Source organism: Trachypithecus francoisi, unplaced genomic scaffold (assembly GCF_009764315.1).
Source record: "Trachypithecus francoisi isolate TF-2019V2 unplaced genomic scaffold, Tfra_2.0 Lachesis_group4, whole genome shotgun sequence".
In the NCBI taxonomy this organism is placed as follows: domain Eukaryota; kingdom Metazoa; phylum Chordata; class Mammalia; order Primates; family Cercopithecidae; genus Trachypithecus; species Trachypithecus francoisi.
In genome coordinates this window covers 90110317-90125987 of record NW_022681469.1, presented here as the reverse complement: position 1 = coordinate 90125987, position 15671 = coordinate 90110317, and the positions used below count along the sequence as shown (strand labels likewise).

General features: G+C 36.1%; 1 long non-coding RNA gene across 1 annotated transcript in view; it reads left to right on the top strand.

Annotated features, from left to right (window-relative positions):
* The first annotated feature begins 3911 nt into the window (after positions 1–3911).
* The window catches only part of LOC117073607, a 51169-nt gene continuing 39409 nt past the window's right edge, over positions 3912–15671 (top strand). Inside the window, exon 1 of the long non-coding RNA XR_004433293.1 lies at positions 3912–4032. This is a non-coding gene — a long non-coding RNA (uncharacterized LOC117073607). The remainder of the gene's footprint in view (positions 4033–15671) is intronic.

Below are 15671 nucleotides of genomic sequence, written 5' to 3'. Positions count from 1 at the left end.
TTTACTCTCCCAGGCTCCAGTAGACTCTTGGAAGTTAAAGCAATGAAAAACAAGCTAACAGCCTTCCCAGCACTAGACTAAGATAAGAAGAAAATCCATGAATATCAAGACCATTGTGGGCCTGATGAAACCTTGGAACATGGCAATGAGTAATCAAAAAGGAACTATGAGATGAGATCTCTGGGTCACAGTCCTACCTGCTGAAGAAGCCACAAGATTAGGACCTAAGATTGTTGGTGGCATAAAGATCAGTATTTTTTTTTTTTTTTTTTACCTCTCTGCATGTCTCCTTATAGACATTGAGAGTGATATTGAGAAGCAAGCTATTTTGCTCTCTGAAACTCTAACGGGTCCAGACATTACAGGTGGGGATGAGGTTAAGGGCTGAGTACATAATGGTTGGTTGAAAATGTGTTACCCTCTTCATATATTCCGAAAATGTGCTAACATTCCTTCTTTACAATTATCTTTTTTCCTATTCTTTCTCCTATGCATTTATAATTTAAATCCTTATTACTACTTCAATGGAGTTTCTGGAAATAATGAATATAAACATATATTTTTATTAATGCACTGGAAAAGTTATTTGATTTTTTAAATAGTGGTCATCGCCAATAATCTTTACTATAAACCATACCCTGATTGTAACAAGAATGCCTCTGGCATTTGACATTAAATTATGAAATGGATTGAGATATAGTTTCTTACATAATAAGGATTATATTATTTCTAGTTTATTAATATTTTCCTTCAGGAATAGCTTTTATCCACCTCTGGTGAGATGTTTTTTCTTTTGATATAGTTCTGTGGTTATTAATGAATTCCTGACTCTAAGTCATTCCTGATTCAGGTGAATTATTATTTTAAGATATTGCTAAATTTAATTTGCTACTTTATACTAACACTTTTGCCTATAAAGTCATAAAATTAATTGGTCTGTAGATTTTTTGTGATACGATGTTCTATCAGGTTTTAGATTCAGGAGTATGAGACCTTCAAAAACATTCACTGGAATTCTTTCCAGAAATTTCTATTCATTAATAAGAATTATCCCTTGAAAATTTGAAAATCTAACTGGTAAAAACATTTTGAGAAGTAAGTCTCAAATGACATGTTTCCAGTTTTTCCCTTTTCAAAAGCTGCATTTTTCTACTCTGAAATTATAAGTAGTCATTTTATAAGTCATGACTTTTTTCCTGCCACCAGGTTTCACAGTGTGTTAGCTTATATTTTCTATTTTTATTATAATTTATATTTCATTTAAACTTCTTTACTCATTTTTTAAAAATAATTGTACTTAACATTTTTAGCTATATTTTCAGACATTTGTAATTATTATTTTTAAGAACTAGCTCTTGTATATATAAATTCCACTTTTTACTGATTCTTAAACTTTATATTTTATCATACCTCATTCCCCTTAACATTGTTACACTATGTATAAATTTTACATTTTAAAAATTCCTAACTGATTTGCTGGGGTTTTTTGTTGTTGTTTCATAGTGAAGTTATTTAATACTAATATATTTGCCACGAGAACAGCTTTGGCTGCATCTCATAAGGTGTACTGTTTTGTTTATTCCCTTAATGGTGTTACTATTTTCTAAATAACCTATGATTGCAAGTTTTTTAAAAACACCTTTCATGGTGTATATTTGAGGTTTATATCATGATGATATGAGATACACAGAGAAAATGGCTATATAGTGAAGCAGATGAACATAGCTATCATCTCACATAGTTACACTTTTTTTTTTTGATAGAGTCTCGCTCTGCCGCCCAGGCTGGAGTGCAGGGGCGCGATCCGGACTCACTGCAAGCTCCGCCCCACTGGTTCACACCATTCTCCTGCCTCAGCCTCCTGAATAGCTGGAACACATGCCCGACTAATTTTTTTTTGGTATTTTTAGTAGAGATGGGGTTTCTCGGTGTTCGCCAGGATGGTCTCAATCTCCTGACCTTGTGATCTGCCCACCTCGGCCTCCCAAACTGCTGAGATTACAGGTGTGAGCCACCGTGCCTGGTCACGCAGTTACTATTTGTGTTTGACAAGAGCAGCTAAAATTTACTTAACAAAAATCCCTAATACTATACAATTTTATTAACTTTAATCCTCGTGTTGTACATGAGATGTCTTAATTAGTAATCCAACATATGTGCTATTTTGTATTCTTTGGCCTAAATCTCCCCATTTCCTCTCTTCAACCTCACCCCATCCAATGGTAGAGACTGTTTTAACATTCTCTATTTCTATCTCTATTTGAGCTCTTTTTAAAAATTGCCTCTGACTCAGTAGTTTTTAATGGCTTGTTTCTTCCAAATGGTTGTTTATTTTGTATTACTGTTTTTTCTTACTAATTTCTGCTTTATTACATTGCGACCAGAGAAGACAGTATACAGAGTATCTTTTGGCACATAAATTAATACCTAACAATATCAGCAACTATATTTGGCATGACATAAACATAAATTTTGGCATAAAATAAATTAAGGCTTTTCAGACTTGAGTAAATACTCTGAGAAGGGATCTTTGTGTAAATTTATTTCCTCACAGTAGAATATTACTGTCAAAGATTCCTGTACTTCTGAAATTAAGCCAGGTTTCTACTTCTCCAGTGTCATGACGTGTATGTTGATTTCTCAGCCCCTAACAAAACTATTAGCTCACAGTCTACTGAACATGAAAAAAGATAACATCCTTTATCTTCAACACCAAATTGAGCCAAATTGAGATGTAGTATTTTTCAACTATTTAAACAATCACCATCTTGAATTTCCGGAAAGTATTTTAGAAATGCATTAACTGAAATCCACAGCAGCTCAACTGCTTGCCTGCCATTCCACATCTAATACAGAGGAGTGAGGTGCAAAACTTTTTTTTTTTGATCCCCGTGCCATAGCTCCCTTCCAATGTATCCCCTTTTTTATTGGACCAATTATGGAATATACTCAACTAATTTTAAGTATTTTTAGTTTATTTGGTTAGAAAAGCTATATGCGACAGTCAAGCTTAAGTGATGAGGAGAATTTTTTTTTTTTTTTTTTTTGTTGAGACGGAGTCTCGCTCTGTCGCCCAGGCTGGAGTGCAGTGGCCGGATCTCAGCTCACTGCAAGCTCCGCCTCCCGGGTTTACGCCATTCTCTCGCCTCAGCCTCCCGAGTAGCTGGGACTACAGGCGCCCGCCATCTCGCCCGGCTAATTTTTTGTATTTTTTTAGTAGAGACGGGGTTTCACCGTGTTAGCCAGGATGGTCTCGATCTCCTGACCTCGTGATCCGCCCGTCTCGGCCTCCCAAAGTGCTGGGATTACAGGCTTGAGCCACCGCGCCCGGCCGAGAATTTTTTTTTAAGTAAAAATCTCTCTCTCACACAGACACACACACACACACACACATACACGCACAGCCACAATTCACAGATACTTGGAAAAACTAAAAACTGGTCTTTGAGGTAGAATGAAGAAGCCACCTGGGGGAATTCTGGCTAAACAGACCACTTTATAATATTTACTTGTCAACCTTACCTTATTTCTACCAGAATATTTTGGGTGTTAGTTTGAAAATCTCTAAATGAAAAAATAATCAGAGAAATTATTAAGTATCTGTGTGGATGACTCACTCTGCTGGAAAGAATTTTTATTCAAACTCCAAAGAAAACAGATGGCACTGTTTTAAACGAATTTAAACATCTGAATGACTGGCAAACGCCATGAAAAGTATATTGAGCTTGACAGAAGTCCAGTATGTGTGTTCCAGTCCTGGCTCTGGGACCTGAGCATCTAACTCAATACTTCTCTAGGCCTCCTTTTCCTAAGAGGCTCTGCACATGTGATCACCACTGTGCCACTGAACGCAAATTTTGTGAACCTGAGTTTGGAGGTGATATCATTTATTATTTCAAGCAATCTCCATTGAGGATCTACTAGGTGCCAGACAAAAATGCTATGATATAGAATATAGCATTTAAAAGGATAGTTATAGTCCCTCTCTCCAACAAACTTGTAATAGTCCACTACTTCATCACCTCGAATAAGGTAGGTAGTATACTTAAGATAATCATTATTCTAGTATATTTTTCTTGTGTATGTACACAATAGACATTTTGTACTTCTTTTTTTTTTTTTTTTTTTTTTTTTTTTTTTTTTTTTTTGAGACGGAGTCTCGCTCTGTCGCCCAGGCTGGAGTGCAGTGGCCGGATCTCAGCTCACTGCAAGCTCCGCCCCCCGGGTTCACGCCATTCTCCTGCCTCAGCCTCCAGAGTAGCTGGGATTACAGGCGCCGCCACCTCGCCCGGCTAGTTTTTGTATTTTTAATAGAGACGGGGTTTCACCGTGTTAGCCAGGATGGTCTCGATCTCCTGACCTCGTGATCCGCCCGTCTCGGCCTCCCAAAGTGCTGGGATTACAGGCTTGAGCCACCGCGCCCGGCCCCGACATTTTGTACTTCTTTTCTAAAAATTTGTTTTATTATACTTTAAGTTCTGGGATACATTTTGAACTTCTTTGGGAGTAATTTGAGATTGATGAAAACAAAAATAAGAAAAGTTAAACATTTCTGTCACATTCTGCAAGCCATACTACATTTTTTAAATGTAAAAAAGTTACATTTTACTACACAACTAATAAAAGGTAGTGCTATATTCCTCAGCTCCATTTTTGTCTGATATTATTAGAGCTATTTTAATTTTAACTGAAAATATGTATTTCCTGAAAATATGTTAACTGAGCACATATTTTCTTTTCATTAAAAAGCACAACTTTTCATTATGCCACATCAGAGATTAATAACAAAAGTAAAAGACAATTAGGCAAAGATATTTAAAATAAATGAAATTCATATATGTATTACATGCCTGATTGTTTGGCTAAAATTAAACAACTAATCTGAATATGACTGATGGGAATGATGCTGCAGGAACAATGAAAACAAAGGCTAAGAGGCTCTGCACATGTGATCACTTCAACTGAGGTCTCTTGTTATTTTCCATTTACCTCTTGATAGTTATACCTATCATACGCAATACCTAGGATCAGTTTCCCATCTCTGTTTATGGTTGTGATAACAGAGAAATCAGTTGTTAATTGGTCAGCTCAAACTGTATTCATGCATGACTGTATGTCTGTGTAATCCTCCTTAATCTAAAATTTCCCCGATTCTCCTCAGGGTTATTCGCCTTATATTAGTAAAACCAGGATATCACAATGCTAAACTTACTGCTCTGCCATTTGTTTCAGATTCTTCTTCCTACATGCTCCAATTTGCATAACTTTATTGTTTTGTAGATTCTAAGCTTGTGAATTTATTACCAAGGCACCTGCCAGTGTTACTGTATTTAAGGAACTGTCAGCAGTTTCTATTTTGGGGTTCTAAGTTGGCTACAAAAATTCACTCTGGGATAAATTTTGGCATGTGTTATAGGGTAACAAACCAAAAGTGACTTATTTTTAGAAAACAGGGAGGGAGTAGAGGGGAAATAGTTTTTCGTTGTTTTTTTTTCCCCCCTGAGGTATAGAAATATAAAATAAAAAACAGAAGTTGGTGGTTTCAGAAGTAGTCTAAGAGATTAATTCTTTTTGGTGTTTCTGAAGTTAATATCTTTTTAACCCATTCGTCAACATTACAGACTGATGCTTTGGGGGATTGTGACAAAATATTAAAAATATCTGTTCTATTTACAGACAAGGTATCTTGTATGTCCATTAATTTTAATAGTGGAATAGCAGTTTTAGGAGAAAAATATAATCCATTTAATGAAAAGTAAATGTGAACCAACAAGTTCAGATTTCTGGCAAATATCTATGTGTCTGAAATACCACCCCAAGTGTCCCCACACCACACATCTACTCACTATTATCACAGAACTTCACTAAAGTGTGCGAATTACAGATGCCCTGGGTTTCATTTAGTTTTGAACCTATGTCTCTGAAAAGAATCTTCACAATCTAAATCTTCATTTGCCAAGCAGAAAAGATTGATAAGTATAACCAGAACATCTGCAAAATAATATAATCAGAAAATTTTTATTTTCCCAAAGCATCAAGGTATGAGAGGTGGGTATCATACCTTCCCATTATTCTCACACACATGAAACACACACACACACACACACATGCACACACATAAGCCTTAGAATGTAGCAATAAAATACACCCAAGGCACCTTAGAAGTAAAATATATACTATTCCCAAAGCAAAAATAGTAAGAAGGTTGTGGCTAGCTAAACAGTAGTTAAACATTTCTTGAGCACTCCTGGGGGCCAGGCACTAAACTAGATTGCTGGGTTAGTAAGTCTACATGAAATGCATAAAAGGCAGCAAGGAGAGTGTAATGTGAAATGGGGGGAAGAAACGGAAGGCTTCAAAAGACATAATCTGGATCCAAGTGCCATCAACAGGAATTATACTTTGGCCCATGTTCTTGAGCAATCTGATCCCCTGACAGGGGCATTACTTTTGTGAATCAGAGACCACAGAATATCAGAGAATAATATCATCAAACACTGAATTATACAATTCATTCCATTCACTGTTTTATTTTTATTTTTGAAGAGACAACATTTCTTTTTTTTACTAATTGACAATTATTCCATTCACTCTTAAGCTGACACTTACCAAACTGGCCTTCTAGGTATAATTTTTATGTATTTATTTTAACTGTCAAATAAAAACTGCACATTTATGGAGTACAATGTGTTATTTTGATTTATGTTATACATTGTAGAAAGATGCGTCGAGTTAATTAACATACCTATCACCTCACCAACTTACCATATTTTGTGCTGAGAATGTTAAAAATCTATTCTTTAGTAATTCTGAAATATAAAATACATAGATTAAAACTATTCCTCCAGTCTAAAATTTTGTACCCTTTGATAAAAATGAACAAGCCTTTAGTTACACTAACAAAGAAAAAAAGAAGACCCAAACAAAATCAGAAATGAAAAAGGAGACGTTACAACTGATACCACAAAAATACAAAGGATCAGAAGAGACTATTACAAACTATTATATACCAACAAATAGAATAACCCAGAAGAAACAAATGAACTAGAAACATGGAACCTACTAAGACTGAATCAGGAAGAAACAGAACAAAGGAGGGCCGGGCGCGGTGGCTCAAGCCTGTAATCCCAGCACTTTGGGAGGCCGAGACGGGCGGATCACGAGGTCAGGAGATCGAGACCATCCTGGCTAACACGGTGAAACCCCATCTCTACTTAAAAATACAAAAAACTAGCCGGGCGACGAGGCGGGCGCCTGTAGTCCCAGCTACTCGGGAGGCTGAGGCAGGAGAATGGCGTAAACCCGGGAGGCGGAGCTTGCAGTGAGCTGAGATCCGGCCACTGCACTCCAGCCTGGGTGGCAGAGCGAGACTCCGTCTCAAAAAAAAAAAAAAAAAAAAAAAAAAATGAGTAAGGAGACTGATTCAGTAATAAAATATTTCCTATCAAAGAAAAGCCCGGGACCTAATGACTTCACTGACTAATTCTACCAAACATTTAAAGAAGACCTAATACCAATCCTTCTCAAACTATATTAAAAAATTGAAGAGGAGGAAATACTTCCAAACTAATTTTACAAGACTATCTTTACCATGATATCAGAGCCAGACATGGACGCTACAAGAATAATAAACAAATAAACTACCAGCCAATATTACTGATGAACACAGATGCAAAAAGTCCTCCACAAAATACTAGCAGACTGAATTCAATAGCACATTAAAAAGATCCCTCACCATGATCAAGTGGGATTTATCCAAGACATGAAAGGGTGGTTCAACATCTGCAATCAGTAAATGTGAACAGCATATTAACAAAATGAAGGATAAAAATTACATGATCTTCTAATTGTAATTTGATTTTCCCTGTAGAGTGACTTTCAGTTAGTTAGCACAGAGTAGGTTTACATGTGTATTCTAAATTACTTAGTGCAAATAATTCTTATCATAAATCAATAAATTTGCATTTTGGTTGTACACTAATATCTGGTGAGTTTGGTTAAGGAAAGCCTGTCCCTTCATGAGAGCTCTACTCCCAATATCCTAACCAAATAAGTGTCTGAATCTCCATGGCTAAGATCCATACCCTGGAAACTGTGAGTCCAGCCCCAACACCTCACAGGCAATCTTTAATAAACGAGTAAAGGCAATGCCATGTCGCAAAAAGCCGTGGAAGGCAGCTGACATCTCCTGTGATCACCCTTAGATTACTGTGTGGTTTTCTCTCCAATTTCAATAGAAACTAAAGCTCAAAGAGAAAAATACTCATGGGTTAAGTTTCTATAATTTCATTTTATTTTAAAGAACTGCAAAAACAGCTAAAAGCAAAAAGATTCCTAAGCCATACTTCATTTCTACTCTGATGTCTGCCAGTCATAATTACTGCTTAAATATTCCTTTATATCATGCTAGATTTGTCCAATTTGTATGGCAGCCTATTGCTGAAAGCCACCTTAGAACAATTCTAACCCAACCTCCTCTTCTACAAAGGAGCAAACTGATGTTATTATTTCATCTAATCCTATAACAATAAAAAAGGAAATAAGTACCAAATGATTATTAAAATAACCAAAAATGTGTTCTCTTACTAATTAAAATCAGGAAGTTTGGTGAGTTTGATATTAGGAAATAAAAAATTATTTCAGAGTAACTCATCTATATTATATTTTGCCATTTATTCAACTTTGGTTGGTGTAGGCTCTTCGACTTTATCTTCAATTTTCTGGTAATTAATAGTTTTAATTAGCTTTTTCTCATTTAAGCCAGATATAAAAACAACAAGTTCCTCAGAAATATGTGTTTTCCTTTTTGTTTTTCTCATTTTTTTAGCACAAAAATTTGCATCCCAAGATGAAGTGTCGTACAATCCATGTTCTGTTGTGTAACCATTTTAATTAGTGTAATATTCCATGTTTTTTGTAGTAGGTTGAATCTATGCAGTTGTCATATCTGTAGATCAGAAATGATCAATTATCAGTAATTTCATATGGTTCAAACAAATATTTACTGAAAATGTGATTATTAAAAATTAACTATATTATAGCATTACTCTTCTGGCCATTATATCTAGGTTCTGACATGTAAACTAAAAATAATAATATTTTAGTTACCAGATTAAATATAATCTATAGTAAGTAACTGCTTATCATAAGAAATAAGCTTATTTCCCTAAACACAGCTATTTTTAATCTTACAAACCCTCCATGCACTAATTAAAAATGAAAAAGAAGTGTTTCCTAACTAAATGAAATAGTCCAATAAATACTAAGTCAAATGTAAAACCAGCTCAAATAAAAATAAATGTAAGAATTCATTTATAAATATTTTATAATATATCTATATGAACTTTAATGGGTCATCAGCAGACAAGAACTATAAGAAAAGAATTCCCTCAACACTTAATTGCTTTTACAGATGTAATGAGGCATCCAAAATCACAATGATGAAATGACAGAAAATAAGGTATTCAGGGGAAAGGTACATGTTTACCTCAATAACCTGCATGACTTAATCCATCAATAGACTACCTATTATCAGTTCTCCTCTGAATTCTAACTATAAAGACCTCGGATTTCTGCCAGGTTTCTACCCTGTACAAAAGGTAGAAAGAAATAGCTTCTAGAAAGAAATTGCTTACAAAGATAGATATGCACCAAAACAACATAGCTCATGTAGCACACAAGTCTTAACTAGCCCTACTAATAGAGTTTTTAAAAATTTCAACAATTTAAAAGTGATGATAAATTCAAAGTATACATTCATCATGGTTATAGATGGGGCATGTACACTGTTAACACGTTCCTTTTCTTAATCAGATCCTTCATTCCAGGCACAGAAATTATGGTGGCATGTTTGACTATTTGGGACAAAATCAAAAATACGTAAGTGGTGAAGAGGAACTGAGAATTGGTAATTCCTGTAGAGAAGTGAAGCATCTACTGCGTTAGCATAAAATAACCAAGAATATAATATAAATATTACTGAATATGTGTTATCCACCATTTACTTCTTTCAAGTTTCTTTTGTCCCAAATAATTTATAAAAATTCCTAAGTATGCTGTCATTTATAAGAAAAACTCTTTTAGAAGGCCGGGCGCGGTGGCTCAAGCCTGTAATCCCAGCACTTTGGGAGGCCGAGACGGGCGGATCACGAGGTCAGGAGATCGAGACCATCCTGGCGAACACAGTGAAACCCCGTCTCTACTAAAAATACAAAAAAAAAAACTAGCTGGGCGAGGTGGCGGGCGCCTGTAGTCCCAGCTACTTGGGAGGCTGAGGCAGGAGAATGGCGGGAACCCGGGAGGTGGAGCTTGCAGTGAGCTGAGATCCGGCCACTGCACTCCAGCCTGGGCGACAGAGCAAGACTCCGCCTCAAAAAAAAAAAAAGAAAAAAAAAAAAAGAAAAAGAAAAACTCTTTTAGATGCTTTTATTCAAGTGAGATGCTTTTATTCAAGGATACCTTATTTGAAGAATATAGAGACTTTCACTTTAAATTAAGTTCTGAAAAGTAAAGGTCAAAACCTTTTGCCAGCAAAAATGCAACTTGAAATAAGACAATAACAGATCTTTATATTTACTAAAAACAGAAAATATTAAATGTAGTTTAATGAATAATTAACTGCATTTAATGAATTTATTAAATTTTTAATGAATAATTAACTACAAATGAATAATTTCACTTCTGCTGTATCAGAATATCATTGGTCTAATTTATCACCTGAAAAGTGATAATTATACATGCAGGTATCAAGAACAAAACCCAGCAGAATGTGTTCACTTTGGTTAAATACAGTGATGTGCGGCTTAACAACAGAGATTCATTCTAAGAAATGAATTGTCAGGCAATATCTTCATGTGGACATCACAGAGTGCACTTACACAAACCTAGATGGTATAATTTGGCTATATGGTATAGCCTATTGTTCCTAGGCTACAAATCTGTAGAGCATGTTACTGTTCTGAATACTGTAGGCAACTGTTACACAGGTGTAAGTATTTATGTATCTAAACACAGAAAAGGTACTTATATGTGGTCTATCACACGACTGTACCATCAATTACAGCCAGTGACAGAAACCAACACTTATTTTAGATTTTTTCTTTTTTCTTTTTTCTTTTTTTTGCTTAGATTACACTAGACCATGTGATTTTTTACCATGAATTGAAGTTAAATAGCTCCAAACTCAAAAAGTTTGTGTGTCTGTAATCCCACCTGCTTGGGAGGCTGAGGTAGGAGGATCACTTGATCACAGGAGTTTGATACCAGCCTGGGCAACACAGTAAGACCTCATTTCTTAAACAAAAAGAAAACAGCAATGTTAATTTGAAAAATAAAAATTACATTGTGGCGACTATATGGAACTTAAATTGCTTTACTCTGGCTATTCTGGTAACTTGTAATGGTAAACTTGACAAGATGAAATCAGTCCTATTAAAAGGAGAATAATTATTAAACTGATATTTTGATCATAATGCCAACTGGGGAAATTGAAGACTTCTTTTTGTCTTATTCATTGCTGTTCTATTTTTAAAATAGGATTTTCTTTTTAAAGCACAGAGCATCAAAAATTAAGGAAACTAATATTTATATTCACATGCTTGTCTTAACCTTGATCTTTCTCTGGATAGTCTACTTCATCTCATAGACAAAATTGTTGGGTCTTTTTTTATTAACTTCTGGTACTTCTTGTTGCTTTTATTTCAGGCAATGGATTCAACTCGTACTTGTTGGTCAATTGTTCCTAATGTGCGTAAACAAATATAGCTCTCCACTTAGATATTCAATAAGCTCTATGGTTTACAGCAACTGAAGGATGGCAGAAAGGAAAAGGGGGCTTACTATAACTTTAAGAACTTTCATACTTTATCAGATAGAAAAGGAACTTTATACTATTTTCAACTGGAGCTTAAAACAATCTGCTGTATTTTAGCATTTAGTGAGGATATTTCACGTCATTTATCACATTATACCCTGCATTATAATTATTTCCATAAATGCTAAAGTTATTGAAGGGACCTCTAAGTTCCACAAAGGCAAGAGTTATTTCTTGTTCATCTTTTTATGCACTACAACAATGTTTCTCAAATTTAATGTGCACACAAATCATCTGGGGGATCAATCTTATTACAATGCAGATTCTGTTCAGTTGTTCCACAATAGGCCCTGAGGCATTGCAATTCTGCCAAATGCTGCCCATGCTGGTGTGAAGACCACACTGCGAGTAGCAAGGGTACACAGCACCCAACAAAAACCATAAGCCACTTAAAGGTATTTCCTTTACTTTTCTTTGAGAGAAACACCTAATTAGCTATTGTAGAAAGTTAACATTATGAAGTACCTACAATATGCCAAAGACAGTTGATAATTCTTACATCCCTATGAGACTGGTACTATGATTATCTCCACGTCAGAGACAGGAAAACTGAGACACTAAGAGGTGAAGTAATTTGCCTAAGAAATTGAACCTGGGTTTGCCTAATTTGAAAGCCTCATCTATAATCACATCAGCATGGTTCCTATTAGCATTTTGTAGCCATAATAAATGAGGTCATCTTGACTGCACTTTCTCTTCTCTCTCAGGGAAAGCCTTCCTCATCCTTCAAAGTCCAGAAAAAAAAAAAATGCCACTTCTTTGACTCCTCTCCACTTTGTGTAGTTTTGGAGATATAGACTGAATGTCTATGTGCCCCCAGCATTCATATGTTGAAGCCTCACCCCCAATGTGATTGCATTTGGACATGGGGCTTTTGGAAGCTGATTAGGTAATGAGAGCTGAGCCTTATGAATAAGGTTAGTGCTCTTATAAAAAAAGATCTCATAGAACTCCCTCACCCCTTCAGTCATGAGGACAAAGTGAAACAAAACAAAACAAAACAACCATAAACCAGGAAGCAGGTCCTTCCTAGGCTCTGAATCTGTCAGCACCTTGATCTTTGACTTCCCAGGCTCCACAACTGTGAGAAATAAATGTGTGTTGTTAAAGTCAAGTGGTCTATGGTATTTCTGTTACAGCAGCCCAAACAGACTATGACACCTGGCTTTTCCTGAGATTCCCCAGCAATTTGTTCTTGATACTCACCAAAGACGATTACAGTTACCAGGGTGGGTGTCCCTGGTCTTCTTTGCCAGGTGTCAAAAGCTCAAGACTTGGAACTAGGTCTTATTCATTGTTGATCCCCAAAACTTAGGACATGAGAGCTTTTAAAAGATACAATGCCTCTAGGCCCCACTTTCAGGGATTCAAATTTGTTAAAGCCTAGACATCAGCATGTCTATAAAATTCCCCTGAGGATTCTAACGTGCTCCTAGGTGAGAAGCCCTGATGTTGGGCTTCATGAGAGATAGTGAGGGCTGGAGTTTTCACTGTGAGTGAGGTGTGTATCCCTTTGAGAGGTGTGACTCTGCACTGAAGTGTTGAGAACAGTCTATGAGGAAACAAGGGTCCAAGCCAAGAACTGGGCCAATAAGTCAGAGGCCACTGTAATAATCTGACAGACAGAATAGTGCTTTGGACCAGGGAGGCAGCAATGGAGGTGGTGAGAAATAGTCATGGGTCTAGATATATTTTCCCTAGTGGAGCTAGTTAAGAAAGAATTGGAGATGACTGGATATGAAGTCTTGGAGACAGAATGGGTTCAAAGATAACTCTAAGATTTTTGGCCTGAGCATCTAGATGACTAGGTTTGCTACTTTCTAACATGAGGAGGCCTTAAGAAAGGATAAATAATATGTAAACTTTTGACGCTATTCATTCCAGAAGTGGGCCAACCATCCTTGAGGCTGGCGCTATTTAAAATGGCATCCACCCGTTAGTAATGGAGTTCTTTTCCCTCTCATACTTTCTCCATCCTGACACCCTTCTCTAAACCAGGCCCCTTTTCTTCCTCAGGCCAACTTCCCAGCCCTTCCTAGAATCCTCCTTTCCCCTCATGAATCCCTTCTCATTTCCCATATGCTTATTGGAGGTATTTTTCTCCCAAGGGGACATTATTCGTGCTTCTTTCTTCATCTTGAAACTAGCTGTTATTTTTCTCTCTCCCACAGTGACCCCACACTTTGCCTTCAACCTGTTCTCGAATGCCAGCTTACTATTACCCATGACTGTCTGCTTTCCCCTCCTGTGTGCCTAACAAGAAAACCACCTTGGATGCCCCTGCCAATCAGCAATCAGCATGATCCTCACTGACATACTGTAGATGTGGAAATAAACAAAAAATATTCTGCCTCTGTCTAGAGTTAGATCCTTTCAATATGGAAATAATAATCTCTTGCTAAGTAGAAGATAAGGGCTGCAGTATATCAAAATGATATGTTCCCATTAAGTAAGCCTTGAAAGTTATTCTCACTGACAAATCAAAGATATATCTAACTATACTCTTGGAGGTAAAATGGATTCTGTGATATCTGATACAGTAGTCCACAAAAATTAGTTACTCTGTAATAGCTTAGAACCATGACAGGTACAATCAATATCCCTTTTTCAACATCCAAAAATCTTTCTCTTATGCTCAAAGTTTGTGCTTATGAAAAAGAAACAGGCCAAGTAATTCAAATTGTGATGTTCACATTCAAATCCTGAAGTATGGGACTAGAAAAAATAATTTTCTGGTTGTGCCCCAACTTTACAGATGAACAGTGTTTAATGCTGCTAAATCGATAGTGAAGAAGGGATTATTTTAATATTGGCTTTACATGTAGATGATATTGTTCTAAATGTTATTGTCAGGAGATGGTTCAAATAAGAGAGAAAGGACCTGGGAAGGCTGAGTGACATGGGAGCTTTACATTTATTTCACTAGAAATCTCAAAGGCATTCTCACCTCAAAGAAGAGTAAAATAAATTTAACTAGTTTGAAATGTTAAATATCTCTCTGAAAATGAGGCGAATACATAATGGAAAGCAGAAATATTTCAATTTCTGCCCTACTTTTTATATAAATTCTAAATGAAATATTCAAAGCTACAAAAAAGTTACAGCTCTCCAATTTAAAAGAAGTGGATAACAACATTTATATGGTTCTATTGTGCACCAGGGCGCATCTCATCTGGGGCACACTATACAATTTGATTGGAACTTGGCTTAGTTCAGGAAAGAGAAGAAAAGTTAATAAGGCAATTATTCATGTGCTACATAAAATCAGACAGGAATTTGAACCTTCTTCGAAAAGGCACAGTATAGAAAGGGACAGCCTTTCCAAAACTCACCAATATGTACCATTTCTAACCTAAATCAACCACTTTCCCTTGTAATTTTCTTATTCCTGTAATTCCACAACACAAACATTCTTTTAAAAAAGCATATAAAATTATTCTGTGGTTAAAATGGAGTATCTTCAGCAACATAAAGGCATATCACCCATTTAGAATGGCCTGTTACTGAGTTTATGGCCATTCTCTAGCTCATCTTTTTTCTTTCTCTTGTATAGTACATGGAATATGGTAAGTGTTAAAAACACAGGTGAGACAAGTAGGCAGATGAGAGAACTAATGATGAATGGATAGGATGGAAACAGCATGAAGGTTTTGAACGTCTGGAGTTAACCACGGAGGAGAGAGAATAATATGTAAGGGAAGAGATAGAAAAACAAGGAGTTGTAAATACTAAGAACAATTTCCATCTGCTCCACTATTTGGACTCAAGCCAGATCTGACTTGAGTAGGGAAATCTCTGA